A 25,511-nucleotide genomic window follows, 5' to 3' on the forward strand; every position below is an offset into this window, starting at 1 on the left:
GGGGAGAACGAGAGGGACGGAGGAGAGGGAGGAGAGAGGGGGAAAGAGAGGGAGGGAGGAGACGGAGGAGAGAGAGGAGAACGAGAGGGACGGAGGAGAGGGAGGAGAGAGAGGAGAACGAGAGGGACGGAGGAGAGGGAGGAGAGAGAGGAGACCGAGAGGGACGGAGGAGACGGAGGAGAGAGGGGGAAAGAGAGGGAGGGATGAGACGGAGGAGAGAGAGGAGTACGAGAGGGACGGAGGAGAGGGAGGAGAGAGGGGGAAAGAGAGGGAGGGAGGAGACGGAGGAGAGAGAGGAGAACGAGAGGGACGGAGGAGACGGAGGAGAGAGAGGAGAACGAGAGGGAGGGAGGAGACGGAGGAGAGAGAGGAGAAAGAGAGGGACGGAGGAGACGGAGGAGAGAGGGGGAAAGAGAGGGAGGGAGGGTGACGGAGGAGAGAGAGGAGAACGAGAGGGACGGAGGAGACGGAGGAGAGAGGGGGAAAGAGAGGGAGGGAGGAGACGGAGGAGAGAGAGGAGAACGAGAGGGACGGAGGTGACGGAGGAGAGAGGGGGAAAGAGAGGGAGGGAGGAGACGGAGGAGAGAGAGGAGAACGAGAGGGAGGGAGGAGACGGAGGAGAGAGAGGAGAACGAGAGGGACGGAGGAGACGGAGGAGAGAGAGGAGAACGAGAGGGACGGAGGAGACGGAGGAGAGAGGGGGAAAGAGACGGAGGGAGGAGACGGAGGAGAGAGGGGGAAAGAGAGGGAGGGAGGAGACGGAGGAGAGAGGGGGAAAGAGAGGGAGGGAGGAGACGGAGGAGAGAGAGGAGAACTAGAGGGAGGGAGGAGACGGAGGAGAGAGAGGAGAACGAGAGGGACGGAGGAGACGGAGGAGAGAGAGGAGAACGAGAGGGACGGAGGAGACGGAGGAGAGAGGGGGAAAGAGAGGGAGGTAGGAGACGGAGGAGAGAGAGGAGAACGAGAGGGACGAGGAGAGGGGGGGGAGAGGGGGAAAGAGAGGGAGGGAGGAGACGGAGGAGAGAGAGGAGAATGAGAGGGACGGAGGAGACGGAGGAGAGAGAGGAGAACGAGAGGGAGGGAGGAGACGGAGGAGAGAGAGGAGAACGAGAGGGACGGAGGAGACGGAGGAGAGAGGGGGAAAGAGAGGGAGGGAGGAGACGGAGGAGAGAGAGGAGAACGAGAGGGACGGAGGAGAGGGGGGAGAGAGGGGGAAAGAGAGGGAGGGAGGAGACGGAGGAGAGAGAGGAGAACGAGAGGGACGGAGGAGAGGGAGGAGAGAGAGGAGAACGAGAGGGACGGAGGAGAGAGGGGGAAAGAGAGGGAGGGAGGAGACGGAGGAGAGAGAGGAGAACGAGAGGGACGGAGGAGACGGAGGAGAGAGGGGGAAAGAGAGGGAGGGAGGAGACGGAGGAGAGAGAGGAGAACGAGAGGGAGGGAGGAGACGGAGGAGAGAGAGGAGAACGAGAGGGACGGAGGAGACGGAGGAGAGAGAGGAGAACGAGAGGGACGGAGGAGACGGAGGAGAGAGGGGGAAAGAGAGGGAGGGATGAGACGGAGGAGAGAGAGGAGTACGAGAGGGACGGAGGAGAGGGAGGAGAGAGGGGGAAAGAGAGGGAGGGAGGAGACGGAGGAGAGAGAGGAGAACGAGAGGGACGGAGGAGACGGAGGAGAGAGAGGAGAACGAGAGGGAGGGAGGAGACGTAGGAGAGAGAGGAGAACGAGAGGGACGGAGGAGACGGAGGAGAGAGGGGGAAAGAGAGGGAGGGAGGAGACTGAGGAGAGAGAGGAGAACGAGAGGGACGGAGGAGACGGAGGAGAGAGGGGGAAAGAGAGGGAGGGAGGAGACGGAGGAGAGAGAGGAGAACGAGAGGGACGGAGGAGAGGGAGGAGAGAGGGGGAAAGAGAGGGAGGGAGGAGACGGAGGAGAGAGAGGAGAACGAGAGGGACGGAGGAGACGGAGGAGAGAGAGGAGAACGAGAGGGAGGGAGGAGATGGAGGAAAGAGAGGAGAACGAGAGGGACGTAGGAGACGGAGGAGAGAGAGGAGAACGAGAGGGACGGAGGAGACGGAGGAGAGAGAGGAGAACGAGAGGGACGGAGGAGACGGAGGAGAGAGGGGGAAAGAGAGGGAGGGAGGAGACGGAGGAGAGAGGGGAGAACGAGAGGGACGGAGGAGACGGAGGAGAGAGGGGGAAAGAGAGGGAGGGAGGAGACGGAGGAGAGAGGGGGAAAGAGAGGGAGGGAGGAGACGGAGGAGAGAGAGGAGAACGAAAGGGACGGAGGAGAGGGAGGAGAGAGGGGAGAACGAGAGGGACGGAGGAGAGGGAGGAGAGAGGGGGAAAGAGAGGGAGGGAGGAGACGGAGGAGAGAGAGGAGAACGAGAGGGACGGAGGAGAGGGAGGAGAGAGAGGAGAACGAGAGGGACGGAGGAGAGGGAGGAGAGAGAGGAGACCGAGAGGGACGGAGGAGACGGAGGAGAGAGGGGGAAAGAGAGGGAGGGATGAGACGGAGGAGAGAGAGGAGTACGAGAGGGACGGAGGAGAGGGAGGAGAGAGGGGGAAAGAGAGGGAGGGAGGAGACGGAGGAGAGAGAGGAGAACGAGAGGGACGGAGGAGACGGAGGAGAGAGAGGAGAACGAGAGGGAGGGAGGAGACGGAGGAGAGAGAGGAGAAAGAGAGGGACGGAGGAGACGGAGGAGAGAGGGGGAAAGAGAGGGAGGGAGGGTGACGGAGGAGAGAGAGGAGAACGAGAGGGACGGAGGAGACGGAGGAGAGAGGGGGAAAGAGAGGGAGGGAGGAGACGGAGGAGAGAGAGGAGAACGAGAGGGACGGAGGTGACGGAGGAGAGAGGGGGAAAGAGAGGGAGGGAGGAGACGGAGGAGAGAGAGGAGAACGAGAGGGAGGGAGGAGACGGAGGAGAGAGAGGAGAACGAGAGGGACGGAGGAGACGGAGGAGAGAGAGGAGAACGAGAGGGACGGAGGAGACGGAGGAGAGAGGGGGAAAGAGACGGAGGGAGGAGACGGAGGAGAGAGGGGGAAAGAGAGGGAGGGAGGAGACGGAGGAGAGAGGGGGAAAGAGAGGGAGGGAGGAGACGGAGGAGAGAGAGGAGAACTAGAGGGAGGGAGGAGACGGAGGAGAGAGAGGAGAACGAGAGGGACGGAGGAGACGGAGGAGAGAGAGGAGAACGAGAGGGACGGAGGAGACGGAGGAGAGAGGGGGAAAGAGAGGGAGGTAGGAGACGGAGGAGAGAGAGGAGAACGAGAGGGACGAGGAGAGGGGGGGGAGAGGGGGAAAGAGAGGGAGGGAGGAGACGGAGGAGAGAGAGGAGAATGAGAGGGACGGAGGAGACGGAGGAGAGAGAGGAGAACGAGAGGGAGGGAGGAGACGGAGGAGAGAGAGGAGAACGAGAGGGACGGAGGAGACGGAGGAGAGAGGGGGAAAGAGAGGGAGGGAGGAGACGGAGGAGAGAGAGGAGAACGAGAGGGACGGAGGAGAGGGGGGAGAGAGGGGGAAAGAGAGGGAGGGAGGAGACGGAGGAGAGAGAGGAGAACGAGAGGGACGGAGGAGAGGGAGGAGAGAGAGGAGAACGAGAGGGACGGAGGAGAGAGGGGGAAAGAGAGGGAGGGAGGAGACGGAGGAGAGAGAGGAGAACGAGAGGGACGGAGGAGACGGAGGAGAGAGGGGGAAAGAGAGGGAGGGAGGAGACGGAGGAGAGAGAGGAGAACGAGAGGGAGGGAGGAGACGGAGGAGAGAGAGGAGAACGAGAGGGACGGAGGAGACGGAGGAGAGAGAGGAGAACGAGAGGGACGGAGGAGACGGAGGAGAGAGGGGGAAAGAGAGGGAGGGATGAGACGGAGGAGAGAGAGGAGTACGAGAGGGACGGAGGAGAGGGAGGAGAGAGGGGGAAAGAGAGGGAGGGAGGAGACGGAGGAGAGAGAGGAGAACGAGAGGGACGGAGGAGACGGAGGAGAGAGAGGAGAACGAGAGGGAGGGAGGAGACGTAGGAGAGAGAGGAGAACGAGAGGGACGGAGGAGACGGAGGAGAGAGGGGGAAAGAGAGGGAGGGAGGAGACTGAGGAGAGAGAGGAGAACGAGAGGGACGGAGGAGACGGAGGAGAGAGGGGGAAAGAGAGGGAGGGAGGAGACGGAGGAGAGAGAGGAGAACGAGAGGGACGGAGGAGACGGAGGAGAGAGGGGGAAAGAGAGGGAGGGAGGAGACGGAGGAGAGAGAGGAGAACGAGAGGGAGGGAGGAGACGGAGGAGAGAGAGGAGAACGAGAGGGACGGAGGAGACGGAGGAGAGAGAGGAGAACGAGAGGGACGGAGGAGACGGAGGAGAGAGGGGGAAAGAGACGGAGGGAGGAGACGGAGGAGAGAGAGGAGAACGAGAGGGACGGAGGAGAGGGGGGAGAGAGGGGGAAAGAGAGGGGGGGAGGAGACGGAGGAGAGAGAGGAGAACGAGAGGGACGGAGGAGACGGAGGAGAGAGAGGAGAACGAGAGGGAGGGAGGAGACGGAGGAGAGAGAGGAGAACGAGAGGGACGGAGGAGACGGATGAGAGAGGGGGAAAGAGAGGGAGGGAGGAGACGGAGGAGAGAGAGGAGAACGAGAGGGACGGAGGAGAGGGGGGAGAGAGGGGGAAAGAGAGGGAGGGAGGAGACGGAGGAGAGAGAGGAGAACGAGAGGGACGGAGGAGAGGGAGGAGAGAGGGGGAAAGAGAGGGAGGGAGGAGACGGAGGAGAGAGAGGAGAACGAGAGGGACGGAGGAGAGGGAGGAGAGAGGGGGAAAGAGAGGGAGGGAGGAGACGGAGGAGAGAGAGGAGAACGAGAGGGACGGAGGAGACGGAGGAGAGAGAGGAGAACGAGAGGGACGGAGGAGAGGGAGGAGAGAGAGGAGACCGAGAGGGACGGAGGAGACGGAGGAGAGAGGGGGAAAGAGAGGGAGGGATGAGACGGAGGAGAGAGAGGAGTACGAGAGGGACGGAGGAGAGGGAGGAGAGAGGGGGAAAGAGAGGGAGGGAGGAGACGGAGGAGAGAGAGGAGAACGAGAGGGACGGAGGAGACGGAGGAGAGAGAGGAGAACGAGAGGGAGGGAGGAGACGGAGGAGAGAGAGGAGAAAGAGAGGGACGGAGGAGACGGAGGAGAGAGGGGGAAAGAGAGGGAGGGAGGGTGACGGAGGAGAGAGAGGAGAACGAGAGGGACGGAGGAGACGGAGGAGAGAGGGGGAAAGAGAGGGAGGGAGGAGACGGAGGAGAGAGAGGAGAACGAGAGGGACGGAGGTGACGGAGGAGAGAGGGGGAAAGAGAGGGAGGGAGGAGACGGAGGAGAGAGAGGAGAAGGAGAGGGAGGGAGGAGACGGAGGAGAGAGAGGAGAACGAGAGGGACGGAGGAGACGGAGGAGAGAGAGGAGAACGAGAGGGACGGAGGAGACGGAGGAGAGAGGGGGAAAGAGACGGAGGGAGGAGACGGAGGAGAGAGGGGGAAAGAGAGGGAGGGAGGAGACGGAGGAGAGAGGGGGAAAGAGAGGGAGGGAGGAGACGGAGGAGAGAGAGGAGAACTAGAGGGAGGGAGGAGACGGAGGAGAGAGAGGAGAACGAGAGGGACGGAGGAGACGGAGGAGAGAGAGGAGAACGAGAGGGACGGAGGAGACGGAGGAGAGAGGGGGAAAGAGAGGGAGGTAGGAGACGGAGGAGAGAGAGGAGAACGAGAGGGACGAGGAGAGGGGGGGGAGAGGGGGAAAGAGAGGGAGGGAGGAGACGGAGGAGAGAGAGGAGAATGAGAGGGACGGAGGAGACGGAGGAGAGAGAGGAGAACGAGAGGGAGGGAGGAGACGGAGGAGAGAGAGGAGAACGAGAGGGACGGAGGAGACGGAGGAGAGAGGGGGAAAGAGAGGGAGGGAGGAGACGGAGGAGAGAGAGGAGAACGAGAGGGACGGAGGAGAGGGGGGAGAGAGGGGGAAAGAGAGGGAGGGAGGAGACGGAGGAGAGAGAGGAGAACGAGAGGGACGGAGGAGAGGGAGGAGAGAGAGGAGAACGAGAGGGACGGAGGAGAGAGGGGGAAAGAGAGGGAGGGAGGAGACGGAGGAGAGAGAGGAGAACGAGAGGGACGGAGGAGACGGAGGAGAGAGGGGGAAAGAGAGGGAGGGAGGAGACGGAGGAGAGAGAGGAGAACGAGAGGGAGGGAGGAGACGGAGGAGAGAGAGGAGAACGAGAGGGACGGAGGAGACGGAGGAGAGAGAGGAGAACGAGAGGGACGGAGGAGACGGAGGAGAGAGGGGGAAAGAGAGGGAGGGATGAGACGGAGGAGAGAGAGGAGTACGAGAGGGACGGAGGAGAGGGAGGAGAGAGGGGGAAAGAGAGGGAGGGAGGAGACGGAGGAGAGAGAGGAGAACGAGAGGGACGGAGGAGACGGAGGAGAGAGAGGAGAACGAGAGGGAGGGAGGAGACGTAGGAGAGAGAGGAGAACGAGAGGGACGGAGGAGACGGAGGAGAGAGGGGGAAAGAGAGGGAGGGAGGAGACTGAGGAGAGAGAGGAGAACGAGAGGGACGGAGGAGACGGAGGAGAGAGGGGGAAAGAGAGGGAGGGAGGAGACGGAGGAGAGAGAGGAGAACGAGAGGGACGGAGGAGACGGAGGAGAGAGGGGGAAAGAGAGGGAGGGAGGAGACGGAGGAGAGAGAGGAGAACGAGAGGGAGGGAGGAGACGGAGGAGAGAGAGGAGAACGAGAGGGACGGAGGAGACGGAGGAGAGAGAGGAGAACGAGAGGGACGGAGGAGACGGAGGAGAGAGGGGGAAAGAGACGGAGGGAGGAGACGGAGGAGAGAGAGGAGAACGAGAGGGACGGAGGAGAGGGGGGAGAGAGGGGGAAAGAGAGGGGGGGAGGAGACGGAGGAGAGAGAGGAGAACGAGAGGGACGGAGGAGACGGAGGAGAGAGAGGAGAACGAGAGGGAGGGAGGAGACGGAGGAGAGAGAGGAGAACGAGAGGGACGGAGGAGACGGATGAGAGAGGGGGAAAGAGAGGGAGGGAGGAGACGGAGGAGAGAGAGGAGAACGAGAGGGACGGAGGAGAGGGGGGAGAGAGGGGGAAAGAGAGGGAGGGAGGAGACGGAGGAGAGAGAGGAGAACGAGAGGGACGGAGGAGAGGGAGGAGAGAGGGGGAAAGAGAGGGAGGGAGGAGACGGAGGAGAGAGAGGAGAACGAGAGGGACGGAGGAGAGGGAGGAGAGAGGGGGAAAGAGAGGGAGGGAGGAGACGGAGGAGAGAGAGGAGAACGAGAGGGACGGAGGAGACGGAGGAGAGAGAGGAGAACGAGAGGAAGGGAGGAGAGGGAGGAGAGAGAGGAGAACGAGAGGGACGGAGGAGACGGAGGAGAGAGGGGGAAAGAGAGGGAGGGAGGAGACGGAGGAGAGAGAGGAGAACGAGAGGGACGGAGGAGACGGAGGAGAGAGGGGGAAAGAGAGGGAGGGAGGAGACGGAGGAGAGAGAGGAGAACTAGAGGGAGGGAGGAGACGGAGGAGAGAGAGGAGAACGAGAGGGACGGAGGAGACGGAGGAGAGAGAGGAGAACGAGAGGGACGGAGGAGACGGAGGAGAGAGGGGGAAAGAGAGGGAGGTAGGAGACGGAGGAGAGAGAGGAGAACGAGAGGGACGGAGGAGAGGGGGGGAGAGGGGGAAAGAGAGGGAGGGAGGAGACGGAGGAGAGAGAGGAGAATGAGAGGGACGGAGGAGACGGAGGAGAGAGAGGAGAACGAGAGGGAGGGAGGAGACGGAGGAGAGAGAGGAGAACGAGAGGGACGGAGGAGACGGAGGAGAGAGGGGGAAAGAGAGGGAGGGAGGAGACGGAGGAGAGAGAGGAGAACGAGAGGGACGGAGGAGAGGGGGGAGAGAGGGGGAAAGAGAGGGAGGGAGGAGACGGAGGAGAGAGAGGAGAACGAGAGGGACGGAGGAGAGGGAGGAGAGAGAGGAGAACGAGAGGGACGGAGGAGAGAGGGGGAAAGAGAGGGAGGGAGGAGACGGAGGAAAGAGAGGAGAACGAGAGGGACGGAGGAGACGGAGGAGAGAGAGGAGAACGAGAGGGACGGAGGAGAGGGAGGAGAGAGGGGGAAAGAGAGGGAGGGAGGAGACGGAGGAGAGAGGAGAACGGGAGGGATGGAGGAGAGGGAGGAGAGAGGGGGACAGAGAGGGGGGGAGGAGACGGAGGAGAGAGAGGAGAACGAGAGGGACGGAGGAGACGGAGGAGAGAGAGGAGAACGAGAGGGACGGAGGAGAGGGGGGAGAGAGGGGAAAGAGAGGGAGGGAGGAGACGGAGGAGAGAGAGGAGAACGAGAGGGACGGAGGAGAGGGGGGAGAGAGGGGAAAGAGAGGGAGGGAGGAGACGGAGGAGAGAGAGGAGAACGAGAGGGACGGAGGAGAGGGAGGAGAGAGGGGGAAAGAGAGGGAGGGAGGAGACGGAGGAGAGAGAGGAGAACGAGAGGGACGGAGGAGAGGGAGGAGAGAGGGGGAAAGAGAGGGAGGGAGGAGACGGAGGAGAGAGAGGAGAACGAGAGGGACGGAGGAGACGGAGGAGAGAGAGGAGAACGAGAGGGAGGGAGGAGACGGAGGAGAGAGAGGAGAACGAGAGGGACGGAGGAGAGGGGGGAGAAAGGGGGAAAGAGAGGGAGGGAGGAGACGGAGGAGAGAGAGGAGAAAGAGAGGGACGGAGGAGAGGGAGGCGAGAGGGGGAAAGAGAGGGAGGGAGGAGACGGAGGAGAGTTAGGAGAACGAGAGGGACGGAGGAGAGGGAGGAGAGAGGGGGAAAGAGAGGGAGGGAGGGAGGAGACGGAGGAGAGAGAGGAGAATGAGAGGGACGGAGGAGACGGAGGAGAGAGAGGAGAACGAGAGGGAGGGAGGAGACGGAGGAGAGAGAGGAGAACGAGAGGGACGGAGGAGACGGAGGAGAGAGGGGGAAAGAGAGGGAGGGAGGAGACGGAGGAGAGAGAGGAGAACGAGAGGGACGGAGGAGAGGGGGGAGAGAGGGGGAAAGAGAGGGAGGGAGGAGACGGAGGAGAGAGAGGAGAACGAGAGGGACGGAGGAGAGGGAGGAGAGAGAGGAGAACGAGAGGGACGGAGGAGAGAGGGGGAAAGAGAGGGAGGGAGGAGACGGAGGAAAGAGAGGAGAACGAGAGGGACGGAGGAGACGGAGGAGAGAGAGGAGAACGAGAGGGACGGAGGAGAGGGAGGAGAGAGGGGGAAAGAGAGGGAGGGAGGAGACGGAGGAGAGAGGAGAACGGGAGGGATGGAGGAGAGGGAGGAGAGAGGGGGACAGAGAGGGGGGGAGGAGACGGAGGAGAGAGAGGAGAACGAGAGGGACGGAGGAGACGGAGGAGAGAGAGGAGAACGAGAGGGACGGAGGAGAGGGGGGAGAGAGGGGAAAGAGAGGGAGGGAGGAGACGGAGGAGAGAGAGGAGAACGAGAGGGACGGAGGAGAGGGGGGAGAGAGGGGAAAGAGAGGGAGGGAGGAGACGGAGGAGAGAGAGGAGAACGAGAGGGACGGAGGAGAGGGAGGAGAGAGGGGGAAAGAGAGGGAGGGAGGAGACGGAGGAGAGAGAGGAGAACGAGAGGGACGGAGGAGAGGGAGGAGAGAGGGGGAAAGAGAGGGAGGGAGGAGACGGAGGAGAGAGAGGAGAACGAGAGGGACGGAGGAGACGGAGGAGAGAGAGGAGAACGAGAGGGAGGGAGGAGACGGAGGAGAGAGAGGAGAACGAGAGGGACGGAGGAGAGGGGGGAGAAAGGGGGAAAGAGAGGGAGGGAGGAGACGGAGGAGAGAGAGGAGAAAGAGAGGGACGGAGGAGAGGGAGGCGAGAGGGGGAAAGAGAGGGAGGGAGGAGACGGAGGAGAGTTAGGAGAACGAGAGGGACGGAGGAGAGGGAGGAGAGAGGGGGAAAGAGAGGGAGGGAGGGAGGAGACGGAGGAGAGAGAGGAGAACGAGAGGGACGGAGGAGAGGGAGGAGAGAGAGGAGAACGAGAGGGACGGAGGAGACGGAGGAGAGAGGGGGAAAGAGAGGGAGGGAGGAGACGGAGGAGAGAGAGGAGAACGAGAGGGACGGAGGAGAGGGGGGGGAGAGGGGGAAAGAGAGGGAGGGAGGAGACGGAGGAGAGAGAGGAGAACGAGAGGGACGGAGGAGAGGGAGGAGAGAGGGGCAAAGAGAGGGAGGGAGGAGACGGAGGAGAGAGAGGAGAACGAGAGGGACGGAGGAGACGGAGGAGAGAGAGGAGAACGAGAGGGAGGGAGGAGACGGAGGAGAGAGAGGAGAACGAGAGGGACGGAGGAGACGGAGGAGAGAGGGGGAAAGAGAGGGAGGGAGGAGACGGAGGAGAGAGAGGAGAACGAGAGGGACGGAGGAGAGGGGGGAGAGAGGGGGAAAGAGAGGGAGGGAGGAGACGGAGGAGAGAGAGGAGAACGAGAGGGACGGAGGAGAGGGAGGAGAGAGAGGAGAACGAGAGGGACGGAGGAGAGGGAGGAGAGAGGGGGAAAGAGAGGGAGGGAGGAGACGGAGGAGAGAGAGGAGAACGAGAGGGACGGAGGAGACGGAGGAGAGAGAGGAGAACGAGAGGGACGGAGGAGAGGGAGGAGAGAGGGGGAAAGAGAGGGAGGGAGGAGACGGAGGAGAGAGAGGAGAACGAGAGGGACGGAGGAGAGGGAGGAGAGAGGGGGAAAGAGAGGGGGGGAGGAGACGGAGGAGAGAGAGGAGAACGAGAGGGACGGAGGAGAGGGAGAGAGAGGGGGAAAGAGAGGGAGGGAGGAGACGGAGGAGAGAGAGGAGAACGAGAGGGACGGAGGAGAGGGAGGAGAGAGGGGGAAAGAGAGGGAGGGAGGAGACGGAGGAGAGAGAGGAGAACGAGAGGGACGGAGGAGAGGGAGGAGAGAGGGGGAAAGAGAGGGAGGGAGGAGACGGAGGAGAGAGAGGAGAACGAGAGGGACGGAGGAGAGGGAGAGAGAGGGGGAAAGAGAGGGAGGGAGGAGACGGAGGAGAGAGAGGAGAACGAGAGGGACGGAGGAGACGGGGAAAGAGAGGGAGGGAGGAGACGGAGGAGAGAGAGGAGAACGAGAGGGACGGAGGAGAGGGAGGAGAGAGAGGAGAACGAGAGGGACGGAGGAGAGGGAGGAGAGAGAGGAGAACGAGAGGGACGGAGGAGAGGGAGGAGAGAGAGGAGAACGAGAGGGACGGAGGAGAGGGAGGAGAGAGGGGGAAAGAGAGGGAGGGAGGAGACGGAGGAGAGAGAGGAGAACGAGAGGGACGGAGGAGACGGAGGAGAGAGAGGAGAACGAGAGGGACGGAGGAGAGGGAGGAGAGAGGGGGAAAGAGAGGGAGGGAGGAGACGGAGGAGAGAGAGGAGAACGAGAGGGACGGAGGAGAGGGAGGAGAGAGAGGGGGAAAGAGAGGGATGGAGGAGACGGAGGAGAGAGAGGAGAACGACAGGGACGGAGGAGACGGAGGAGAGAGGGGGAAAGAGAGGGAGGGAGGAGACGGAGGAGAGAGAGGAGAACGAGAGGGACGGAGGAGACGGAGAGAGATGTGAGAGATGGGTATAACAGTGCACATAGAGGCCTCATTTTCCTCTTTCAATGCAAAAAGCAAGGTGCTTTCCAGTGTAGGTAATTGTCAAATCTTTGACAACAGAGCACTTGATTTTATTTTCTGCTGTTAAGTCACTGAGTAAAACTGTCTGCTTGAGGACTAGATAAACACACTTTGAGGGCAGTTTGAGGTATTTATGAAAATAATCACATTTTATTAAGGTCAGAGCAGTCTCATGTTGTCTTGATGGCTTTCAGCCCTGTCAAAACACAAATACATCCCTGTGTGCCTGATTGTACACCAACCCACATAGAGAGAAATAGCTTTTGGGTCATCTTTCTATGAATACTGTATGAGGTGACAGCGTTTTATGACTGTTTGTGTGCTTTGATCTTGGTGTGTTCAACTGGTTTTAATGAAAACACCTGCCCAAAAACACATTGGGGAGATTAAGAGTGAGCTTGTTATCTTTGCTTGCCACGTTTGCTTCTTTTTCAGCAGCAGAATGTCAATGCAGAAACAGTGTAAAAGTGTTCCCTCTGCCAGCAGAACCGAGGCAGTCTGTAGTAATTAATACAGGGGTATGAACAGTAGAAACTAGATAACTTCTTCTGTAGTAATTAATACAGGGGTATATACAGTAGAAACTAGGTCACTTCATCTGTAGTAATTAATACAGGGGTATAAACAGTAGAAACTAGGTAACTTCTTCTGTAGTAATTAATACAGGGGTATATACAGTAGAAACTAGGTCACTTCTTCTGTAGTAATTAATACAGGGGTATAAACAGTAGAAACTATGTCACTTCTTCTGTAGTAATTAATACAGGGGTATGAACAGTAGAAACTAGGTCACTTCTTCTGTAGTAATTAATACAGGGGTATAAACAGTAGAAACTAGGTCACTTCTTCTGTAGTAATTAATACAGGGGTATAAACAGTAGAAACTAGGTCACTTCTTCTGTAGTAATTAATACAGGGGTATAAACAGTAGAAACTAGGTCACTTCTTCTGTAGTAATTAATACAGGGGTATAAACAGTAGAAACTAGGTCACTTCATCTGTAGTAATTAATACAGGGGTATAAACAGTAGAAACTAGGTCACTTCTTCTGTAGTAATTAATACAGGGGTATAAACAGTAGAAACTATGTCACTTCTTCTGTAGTAATTAATACAGGGGTATAAACAGTAGAAACTAGGTCACTCCTTCTGTAATAACTAATATAGGGGTATAAACAGTAGAAACTAGGTCACTTCTTCTGTAGTAATTAATACAGGGGTATAAACAGTAGAAACTAGGTCACTCCTTCTGTAATAACTAATATAGGGGTATAAACAGTAGAAACTAGGTCACTTCTTCTGTAGTAATTAATACAGGGGTATAAACAGTAGAAACTAGGTCACTTCTTCTGTAGTAATTAATACAGGGGTATAAACAGTGGAAACTAGGTCACTTCTTCTGTAGTAATTAATACAGGGGTATATACAAGAGATACAATGTTGCGTCTTCTGTTGTGATTAAACAAATGTTTTGAATATTCATGGCTGCATTCTGCATTAGGAGAAAACATATTAATGAGCAGGAAATTAATAAAAGAAGTGAATGAAAGTAGCCTAACAGATAAAACAGCATACTGATGTAATCATTGTTGACAGCAAGGAAATTGTTACCAGTCTGATGAAGAGTAATTAAATGAGTAATAGCATGGAGTGTACAATATAATAAGGAATCACTTAAGAATGAGGTCACACCATGCAGTCACAATATAAATCGAAATACTGTTACAGGTTGTGGTAAAATACTTTCACAGAATTGATGGTTTGTTGATAATGTGTTTTCATGTCTGAAACCACTTCAAATAGTGAAAGGTACAGTCGCTCTATACTAAAAGTATTTTTCTGACCCTTGCTACCAGAGGAGTCAAAGAAGACAATGGTAGATGAATGACACTATTTCTCTGTCAGCCACCTTTGAATATATATTTAAAATAAACAATGTCGCAGTATTGATGCATATGTCCAGCACACACACAGGTAAGTGATTTTACCATCATAAAAAGGTAATAGCAGAGTTTGCTACTGCTGTGGAGTCCTTACAAGGGCTTCAGGAGGTTAGAATGACACCAAAGAGAATTCGTTCTCTTGACAAGATACCCACAGAATGGATTTCTTAATGGAAAATCACTGTGTATATGTACACGTACACTGGGACAGTCTTTGCCAGAAAACACATTGAGCTATTGAGGCACCAGTGCAACAATATTTTGCTGCAGGAGACAGTGATTAATATGTAATTAAACATGCTGGTTCTTTAGACAGTTGCGCTAGTTCCCGTGTGTAATTATAGAAGTATCTGCCAAACACATTGCTATTGTCCTAACCACACTGAATCTACAGTAGTAAAAAAATAACTGGGCAGTCTTCAAGCTACAGTGATGTTAATACTATCTCAGTGGCCCCTGCCAATAGCTACACAGCCCATCAACCAATCTCAGGCCTCACTGTTTGATCTCATGTGATTATGACAGCATTCATTCAATGAGTATGAGATTAAAGAGGCTCTCTTCCTCCCCTTCCCCCTAACTCCCAGTCTCAACTTTCATCAGATCCTCAGCACCACTACTTGCACAAGCTTTCTAACACACAGCGTAAATCACCAGGGTCAAACTCCATTCCTACAGCGCAATGTGGGCAAAATTGTTAGCTTGTTTCAACAGCTGCAATTGATACATTTGCATTTGACTTAGTCAATGACTGGATGTTTTGAAAGGGTTTTAAAACCAATTGGCAGCAAGACATCTCCCTCATAGATGATCTAGATACCTTTTCTAACCTCTCTGGATTACATGATGAGTGTACTATATTACGTATTGGATCACTAAAAATACAACTTTTACATTACTGTGTAGTTTACCAATAAAATGGTCTGATGGTGATGAGGACATACTCGGTATACATATCCCGAAAGAAAGAAATGATCTCACTCCAATACATTTTTATAGGAAGTTAGCAAAAATAGATTAGATCTTGCTACCATGGAAAGGAAAATAGCTGTCTATTTGTGGAAAAATCACCCTGATTGACTCTTTAGTCATATCACAGTTGACTTATTTGCTTATGGTTTTGCCTACAGCTAGCAACACGTTTTTTTAATTATATGAGCAAAAAATTATTCATTTGATTTGGAATGGCAAGCCAGACAAAATTAAAAGGGCCTATTTATATAATGAATATGAATTCGGAGGGCAGAAATTATTAAATATTAAAGCATTAGACCTCTCACTAAAAGCGTCAGTCATACAAAAGTTATACTTAAATCCAAACTGGTTCTCTAACAAATTAGTAAGAATGTCTCACCCAATGTTCAAGAATGGCCTTTTTCCCTTCATTCAGATTACAACCTCTCACTTTAAATTATTTGAAAAGGAAATATTCTCCAAAATATGGCTATTTTTAAAACAAGCCATAGAAGGTTGGTTGCAATTTCAGTTTAATCCACCAGAAAAGACAGAACAAATATTATAACTAATATTGTGGTTAAACTCAAATATAGTAATTGATTAAAAAAATATACATATATATCGATAACATTTTTACAAATTGTATAATCTTGGTAAATTATATCATAAATAGGAGTGGTGTTGCATGTGTGAGTTTTTGTTCACAGGTCAAGGATGGCTGAAGAATTGTAACATTTACCTGGAGCTAACACCGCAGGTAGCACTGCTGGGTGATCTGAAAAGTCATAGTCAATCAATCAATAATATAATAATACTTTTAGCAAAAAAATGTATCTTTAATTTACAATCTGTAGAAACTGAGAATAGAAAGACTCAGAACTTTTGTGTAAATTCACAGCACGGTTGAAAAATATGTGGCAAATAGAAATCCAATATGGATAGTGTTTTAAGAGAAAGATGGGAGGGGTTGAATGGAGCTGAAGGGTGGGAAAAATAACAACAAGATAATTAATGTAAGTAATGGGGAATATGTATCTAGGTTCAGAACTGTTGTGAAACAGCACATTTAAGAATATATGGCAAATAGAAATCAAACTGGATGAACATCAGAAATAGATGGGAGAGGTTGAGTGTAGAGGAATTACAAGACTAAAAACAAACAAAATATAACTATTGTAAAATACATTGTGTCTGTAAAATGTATATAGTATGTATAAGCTGGAAGTAGACGGAAGCCTAAGTGTTGTTGTCCATTAGTTTACTCCAACTATGGGAGGGGTGAAAGAGTTAGGGGAAAATAATAAAGGAAAATATATTTTTTTAAAGATATATATATATATTTATAGTACCAGTCAAAGGTTTGGACACACCTACTCATTCAAAGGTTTTTCTTTATTTTTACTATTTTCTACATTGTAGAATAATAGTTAAGAAATCCAAACTATGAAATAACACATATGGAATCATGGGTAGTAACCAAAAAAAGTGTTAAACAAATCAAAATATATTTAATACTTTAGAATCTTCAAAGTAAGAGAAAAAAAGAAGGAACCCCCACACTGCTCTTGATATTATCACTGCTCTTTCATAAGCTTCACATATCGTCCTCGCGGCCTTTGTCAGAGATTCTTCAAAGTAGCCACCCTTTGCCTTGGTGACAGTTTGCACACGCTTGGCATTCTCTCAACCAGCTTCACCTAGAATGCTTTTCCAACAGTCTTGAAATAGTTCCCACATATGCGGAGCACTTGTAGGCTACTTTTCCTTGTGGTCCAACTCATCTCAATCCATCTCATTTGGGTTGAGGTAGGGTGATTGTGGAGGCCATGTCATCTGATGCAGCACTCCATCACTCTCCTTCTTGGTCAAATAGCCCTGACACAGCCTGGAGGTGTTTGGGGTCATTGTCCTGTTGAAAAACCAATGATAGTCCCATTAAGCGCAAACCAGATGGGATGGCGCATCACTGCAGAATGCTGTGGTAGCCATGCTGGTTTAGTAAATTCTAAATAAATCACTGACACCAGCAAAGCAACCACACACTTTCACATCTCCTCCTCCATGCATCACGGAGGGAACCACATATGCAGAGATCATCCGTTCACCTACTCTGCGTCTCACAAAGACATGCCGGTTGGAACAAAACATCTCCAATTTGGGCTCATCAGACCAAATGACAGATTTCCACCGGTCTAATGTCCATTGCCCGTGTTTTTTGGCCCAAGCAAGTCTCTTATTATTATTGGTGTCCTTTAGTAGTAGTTTCTTTTCAGCAATTTGACCATGAAGGCCTGATTCACGCAGCCTCCTCCAAACAGTTGATGTGGAGATGTGTCTGTTGCTTGAATTCTGAGAAGCAATTATTTGGACTGCAATCTGAGGTGCAGTTAACTCTAATGAACTTATTCTCTGCAGTAGAGGTAACCTCACTTTGCTTATTTGAGCTGTTCTTGTCATAATATGGACTTGGTCTTTTACCAAATAGGGTTATCTTCTGTATACCAGCCCTACCTTATTCCAACACAACTGATTGGCTCAAATGCACTAAGAAGGAAAGAAATTCCACAAATTAACTTTTAACAAAGCACACCTGTCATTGAAATACATTCCAGGTGACTGCCTCATGAAGCTGGTTGAGAGAATGCCAAGAGTGTGCAAAGCTGTCATCAAGGCAAAGGGTGGCTACTTTGAAGAATCTCAAATATAAAATATATTTTGATTTGTTTAATATTTGTTTGATTTGGTTACTACATTATTCCATATGTGTTATTTCACAGTTTTGATGTCTTCGCTGTTATTCTAAGTTGTTTTACAAGTCAAACAACTTTCAATTTGAACATCCACATGCCCAACAGGTGTAGGTTACATTTGCAAAACCATGCACAACAAGGTATTAATGTATTACCGTAGATCGGGTTTATATTTTTATCATGATCAAGTTAAAATAACTCACTAAATATGTTATTTATTTAAGGCAGAGTGTTGCCCCAAAATATTCCTTACAATATAAAGCAATAAAGCAAGACTCTGTTATGTTTTTAGATGGCCTGTTTAACCTTTTATTCTCAACCAGCTTAGACACTGTGCTCTATCTAATAAACATTTACCCCTGAGAAACAGTAAACCAATTGAATTTATGCTGCTGACTTGACTAACCAGTTATGACAGGGTTATTACTATTATCTGCTGGCTAAAGTCCAATCTACAGCTATAAACCAGTAGGAAAAGGAGGACATCATGAAAAACCATGTTAGTTTAGTTGTTGGGCTCATCTAAATTGGCATATAGAGTAATTAATGTGATGTTGTACTGCCACAGGCATACAGCTGTTTCTGCCACCTCACCATTTTAACTTATTAGCATCACATGATTAGTACATGTAGCCTTCATGTGATTGGCATTTGTGAAGCATTATTTAAAAACAAAATATGATACATGTCAATTTAATGTAACATTTACTTGGACAAAATTTGCTGTCCAATTAAAATATTTAATGACATGACAAATTGCCCTGTAGTGATGAATAAATTGCATCATAGTGAAATGTCCTATTGATTAAAAAATAGTATAACCTCAAAGAAGTATACCCATATTTTGAATAGCGACTGGATTCAGCAGGATAGCCAAGAGTTTGTTTATTGAAAGCCTATTGGGTAGACTCCCAATTTTGGAGGGTAAATTTGATTCATATATCAGTTTCTTACAGCTAAAATGATTGTTGACATTCATATAGACAAATCTGAATTCAATTAGCGTATCTAAATGGCATTTGTTTGTATCCAATGCGGTGGCAGGTGTCTACTTTGATTGGACACAGGCACAAAACAAAATGCATTTGCTTGCATTTGCTGAGCATAAATGTATTTGTAAATTCAAACGTGGATGCCAAAACTGTAGTACTTGTGCCCTGATTGGACAATTACCAGCGTGATATGGAAGCACTCTCTCTAAGGGTCCCGGGGGAGTTGCAATGGGGTTGCCACATTTTTTACAAATTATAATAATTAAGAGTACAGATTATTGCATGGGACAATAAAAAAACATTTTGAAGATAGATCATTTGAAAAATACAATTGTATTGAGTAAATGTATTGTTTTTTAAATTATTTTGATAAGAGAGGAAAATGCAATGAAGTGAAGGTTACTTGTTGATGTAAAAATCTACATGAACTGATTTTAAGGTTGTATCATTAGATTTGGGGTGGGGTTGGAGTCGTGAAAAATTATTGGGGAAAAAGTGGGGTCCCCATAAACTCTGGCGGAAATAAAATTGTCTACCCGCTGAAAATGTTTGAATGCCACTGGTTTAGGGGATGTCTGTGTGGCATGCCATACACTGAAACTTCTTAGGGCTAGGCGTCCCGCTAGCGGGACAACTTCCGGTGAAACTGGAGGGTGCGCAATTCAAATAAATAATCATAAGAATTATGGATATTAAACATTTAGGTAAATATAAGTGTCTTATATCGGTTGAAAGCTTAAATTCTTGTTGATCTAACTGCACTGTCCAATTTACAGTAGCTAATACAGCGAAAGTATGCCATGCGATTGTTTGAGGACGGCGCCCCACATCAAAATAATTTTCCACCGGCCCAGGTTTCTTAAATTCACAAATAACGATTAAATATTCACTTACTTTTTGAAAATCTTCCTCTGTTTTGTCATCCAACGGGTCCCAGCTATAAAACGTAGTGTTGTTTTGTTAGATAAAATCCTTCTTTATATCCTAAAAAGTCTGCTTAGTTGGCGCCATCGATTTGAGTAACCCACTTGTTCAACATGCAGAGAAAGGAATCTGAAAATCTACCCCTAAACTTTGTTTCAACAAGTCAAAATATGTTTCTATTTACTCCTCAGACACCCTAAAATGTAATGAAACTATAATATTTCTTACGGAAAGAAGTATGTTTCATAGGAAACCGATTTTAGCAGGTGCGTCCTTTCTTCATGGCACGCTCAAACAAGGATTTCCAAGACTGTGTCCCTGTACGAAAACTGATGTTTCTTATTCGTTTTGTAAGTTACAAGTCTGAAACCTTAAACATAGACTGCTGACACCCTGTGGAAGCTATAGGAATTGCATCCTAGGAGCTAATTTTCAGAATGCCCTTATACTTCCCATTGTAAGAGGATGGTCTCTCTCAAAAAAACAATTCCGGTTAGTTTTTCTTTGGATTTTCTCCTACCATATCTATTGTGTTATATTCTCCTACATTATCTTAACATTTTCTACAAACTTCAAAGTGTATTCTTTCCAATGGTACAAATTGCATATGCATATCCTGGCTTCAGTGTAATGGCAGATTTCCTCCTCTTCGTCTGAAGAGGAGGTGTAGGGATCGGACCAAGACGCAGAGTGGAAAGTGTCCATAATTTATTATAAAATTAACTGAACACGACAAATGAAACAAAATAACAAATAGAATCCAACCGAAAACAGTCCCGTGTGGCACGAATACTAACACGAAAGACAAACACCCACAAACACACACGTGAACCCCGGCTGCCTAAGTAGGATTCTCAATCAGGGACAACGATTGACAGCTGCCTCTGATTGAGAATCATACCAGGCCGAACGCACCAAACCCCAACATAGAAAACAACACATAGACAACCCACCCAACTCACGCCCTGACCATACTAAATAAATACAAAACAAGAGAAAACAGGTCAGGAACGTGACATTCAGGGCCTGAGCAACAGGCAGTTTACTTTGGACACGTCATTCAGGCGGAAATTGAGAAAAAAGGGGCCTAGCCCTAATTAGCAGTCTTAGTGCTCTTCCTGAATAGTAAGATGTATGATCAGTAAGCAGCCTGATCCAGAGGCCATGATGACCAGCCCCAGTGTGAGTTGACGCATAAGCACCAAGCAGATAAAAACAAGACCTGACATCTAATTCACTATTCATGAGATATTGACTGCAGTGTACAGCCGTTTGTGCAGTGGTGGAAAAAGTATCCAATTGTCATACTTGAGAATGGTGCTGGAGTAAGAATGGAGCCGGAGGAGACAGCTGCCTTTTTAAGGGCTCCTAACCAATTGTGTTGTTTTGTGTGTTTTTTTCGCATTGTTTGTAACTTATTTTGTAGATAATGTTGCTGCTACCGTCTCTTATGACCGAAAAGAGCTTCTGGATATCAGAACAGCGATTACTCACCTCGAACTGAACAAAGATTTTTTCTGTAACGAGTCCGACGCGAAAGATTTACTCCAGAAAGCTGACTGGGCCCAAATCCCTGTCATTCGCATGAAGAGAAGATGCAGATACAGGGGACACAGGTCCGGGTGCCTTGTGAGAATTTGTCGGCGCGTGGGTAACCCATTCTCTACCATCCGTCCTATTGGCCAATGTGGTATCATTGAAGAATAAACTGGATGAGCTCCGTTCAAGACAATCCTACCAACAGGAATTTAAAACTGTAATTTTTATGTTTCAGAGAGTCCTGGCTGGACGACGACATGGATAATATACAGTTGACTGGTTTTTCCGTGCAACGGCAAGACAGAACAGGTGCCTCCGGTAATACAAGGGGTGGTCGGTCTGTGTCTATTTGTCAATAACAGCTGATGCGCAAAATAAAATATTAAGGGAGTCTCCAGGTTTTGCTAGCCTGAGGTATAGTATCTCATGATCAACTGTAGACCACACTATTTACCAAGAGAGTTTTCATCTATATTTATCGTAGCTGTAAATTTATCACCACAAACCAATGCTGGTACTAAGACCACACTCAACGAGCTGTATAAAGCCATAAGCAAACAAGAAAATACTCATCCAGGGGCGGCGCTTCTAGTGGCCGGTGACTTTAACGCAGCGAAACTTAAATCTGTTTAACCTCATTTCTACCATCATGTTACATGTGCAAGAAGAGGAAAACAACTCTAGACCACCTTTACTCCACACACAGAGACGCGTACAAAACTCTCCCTCAATTCGAAAAATCTGACCATAATTCTATCCTCCTGATTCCTGCTTACAAGCAAAAACTAAAGCAGGAAGTACCAGTGTCTCGCTCAAAACGGAAGTGGTCAGATGACGAAGATGGTAAGCTACAGGACTGTTTTGCTAGCACAGACTGGAATATGTTCTGGGACTCATCCAATGGCATTGAGGAGTATACCACATCAGTAATTAATAAGTGCATAGATGACGTTGTCCACACAATGACCATACATACGTACAGCGCCTTCAGAAAGTATTCAGACCCCTTGACTTTTTCCACATTTTGTTAGGTTACAACCTTATTCTAAAATGGATTAAATAAACAAAAACACACAATACCCCATAATGACAAAGCAAAAACTGTTTTTTTACGTTTTTGCAAATTTACCAATTTTTTGTTGTTCAAATACCTTATTTACATAAGTATTCAGACCCCTTGCTATGAGACTCGATATTAAGCTCAGGTGCATCCTGTTTCCATTGATCGTCCTTGAGATGTTTCTACAACTTGATTGGAGTCCACCTGTGGTAAATTCAATTGATTGGACATGATTTGGAAAGGCACACACCTGTCTATATAAGGTCCCACAGTTGACAGTGCATGTCAGAGCAAAAACCATGCCATGAGGTCAAAGGAATTGTCCGTAGAGCTCCGAGACAGGATTGTGTCAAGGCACAATGTCAGCAGCATTGAAGAACATAGTGTCCTCCATCATTAAATGGAAGAAGTTTGGAACCACCAAGACTCTTCCTAGAGCTGGCAGCCGGGACAAACTAAGTAACCGGGGGGGAAGGGCCTTGGTCAGGGAGGAGACCAAGAACCCAATGGTCACTCTGACATATCTCCAGAGTTACTCTGTGAAGATGGGAGAATCTTCCAGAAGGACAACCATTTCTGCACCAGAAAAAAGTGGCCAGAAAGAAGCCACCCCTCACTAAAAGGCACATGACAGCCTGCTTGGAGTTTGCCAAAAGGCATCTAAAGACAGACCATGAGAATCAAGATTTTCTGGTCTGATGAAACAAAGATTTAACTATTTGGCCTGAATGCCAAGCATCATGTCTGGAGGAAACCTGGCACCATCCATAAGTTGAAGCATGTTGGTGGCAGCATCATGTTGTGGAGGTGTTTCTCAGTGGCAGGGACTGGGAGACTAGTCTGGATCGAGGCATAGATGAACGGAGCAAAGTACCGAGAGATCCTTGATGAAAACCTGCTCCAGTGCGCTCAGGACCTCAGACCTGGGTGAAGGTTCACCTCCCAACAGGACTATGACCCTAAGCACACAGCCAAGACAAAGCAGAAGTGGCTTGGGGACAAATCTCTGAATGTCCTTGAGTGGCCCAGCCAGAGTCCAGACTTGAACCAAATCAAACATCTCTGGAAAGACCTGAAAATAGCTGTGCAGCAATGCTCCCCATCCAACCTGACAGAACTTGAGAGGATCTGCAGAGAAGACTGGGAGAAACTCCCAAAATACAGGTGTGCCAAGCTTGTAGCGTCATACCCAAGAAGACTCGAGGCTATAATTTCTGCCAAAGGTGCTTCAATAAAGTACTGAGTGAAGGGTCTGAATACTTATGTAAATGTAATTTTTCAGATTTCTTTTATAAATTAGCAAAAATATCTCAAGTTTTTGCTTTGTCATTATGGGGTATTGTGTGTAGATTGATGAGCGGGGGGAAATTATTTAATCAATTTTAGAATAAGGCTGTAAAAACGTCAAGGGGTCTGAATACTTTCCGAAGGCACTGTACATACCCCAACCAGAAGCCATGGATTACAGGCAATATCCGCACTGAGCTAAAGAGTAGAGCTGCCACTTTCAATGAGCTTATTAGAAATCCCGCTAGGCCCTCAGACGAACCATCAAACAGGCAAAGCGTAAATACAAGACAAAGATGGAATCCTACTACACCGGCTGCGACGGTCGTCGGATGTGGCAGGGCTTGCGAACTATTATGGACTACAATGGGAAGCCCAGCCGTGAGTACTAGACGAACTAAATGACTTCTATGCACGCATCGAGGCAAGCAACACTGAAGCATGCATGAGCGCACCAGCTGTTCTGGACGACTCTGTGATCCCACTTGCCGTGGCCAATGTGAGTAAGACCTTTTAAACAGGTCAACATTCACAAGGCAGCAGGGCCAGACGGATTGCCAGGACGTGTACTCTGAGCATGAGCTGACCAACTGGCAAGTGTCTTCACTGACATTTTCAACCTCTCCCTGGCCGAGTCTTTAATACTTACATGTTTCAAGCAGACCACCATAGTCCCTGTGCCCAAGAAGACTAAGGTAACCTGCCTAAATGACTATCAACCCATAGCACTCATGTCTGTAGCCATGAAGTGCTTTGAAAGACTGGTCATGGCTAACACTAACACCATCATCCCAGAGGACCTAGACCCACCCGAATTTGCATACCGCCCCAACAGATCCACAGATGACGCAATCTCTATTGCACTCAACACTGCCCTTTCCCACCTGGACAAAAGGAACACCTACGTGAGAATGTTGTTCATTGACTACAGCTCAGCGTTCAAGACCATAGTGCCCTCCAAGCTCATCACTAAGCTAAGCACCCTGGGACTGAACACCTCCTTCTGCAACTGGGTCCAAGACTTCCTGACAGGCCGCCCCCAGGTGGTAAGGGTAGGCAACAACAAATCTGCCACGCTGATCCTCAACACGGGGTCCCCACAGGGGTGCGTGCTCAGTCCCCTCCTGTACTCCCTGTTCACCAATGGCTGCGTGGCCAAGCACGACTCCAACACCATCATTAAGTTTGCCGACGACACAGCGGTGGTAGGCCTGATCACCGATAACATTGAGACAGCCTATAGGGAGGAGGTCAGAGTCCTGGAAGTGTGGTGCCAGGACAACAACCTCTCCCGCAACGTGATCAAGACAAAGGAGATGATGTGGACTATAGGAAAAGGAGGACCAAGCACGCCCCCATTCTCATCGACGGGGCTGTAGTAGAGCAGATTGAGAGCTTCAAGTTCCTTGGTGTCCACATCACCAACACACTATCATGGTCCAAACACACCAAGACAGTCGTGAAGAGGGCACGACAAAGCCTATTCCCCCTCAGGAGACTGAAAAGATTTGGCATGGGTCCTCAGATTTTTTAAAAGTTATAAAGCTGCACCATCGAGAGCATCCTGATGGTTGCATCATCGCCTGGTATGGCAACTGCTCGGCCTCCGACCACAAGGCGCTACAGAGGGTAGTGCATACGGCCCAATACATCACTGCGGCCAAGCTTCCTGCCATCCAGGACCTCTATATCAGGCGGTGTCAGAGGAAGGCCCTAAACATTGCCAAAGACTCCAGCCACCCTTGTCATAGACTGTTCTCTCTGCTACCGCACGGGCAAGCGGTACCGGAGCGCCAATTTTTGGTCCAAGAGGCTTCTTAACAGCTTCTACCCCCAAACCATGAGACTGCTAAACATCTAAACAATTGGCTACCTGAACTTTTGCAAATGTTTTACGCTGCTGCTACTCGCTGTTTATTATCTAGTATCTATGCATAGTTTGCTACCTACATGTACGTATTACCTTGACTAACTTGTATCCCCGCACATTGACTCGGTACCGGTACCCCTGTATACAGTCTAGTTATTGTTATTTGTTGTTGCACTTTTCTTTATTATATTTGTTAATTTCATAAATATTTTTCTTAAAACTGCATTGTTGTTTAAGGGCTTGTAAGTAAGCATTTCACGCATTATATTCAGCACATGTGACAAATACAATTTGATTAGGTTAAAAGTAAAGATACCTTAATAGAAAATTACTAGGTCACCCAGTAAAATATTACTTGAGTAAAAGCCTAAAAGTATTTGGTTTTAAATATACATAAGTATCAAAAGTAAAAGTATAAATAATTTCAAATTCCTTATATTAACTAAACCAGACGGCACCATTTCCATTAAAAAAAATGTATTCACGGATAGACAGGGGCACACAACACATTTACAAATGAAACATGTGTGTTAAGTAAGTCCGCCAGATCAGAGGCAGTAGGAATGACCAG

The sequence above is a fragment of the Salvelinus fontinalis genome, chromosome 33 (assembly GCF_029448725.1).
Source record: "Salvelinus fontinalis isolate EN_2023a chromosome 33, ASM2944872v1, whole genome shotgun sequence".
Taxonomy (NCBI): domain Eukaryota; kingdom Metazoa; phylum Chordata; class Actinopteri; order Salmoniformes; family Salmonidae; genus Salvelinus; species Salvelinus fontinalis.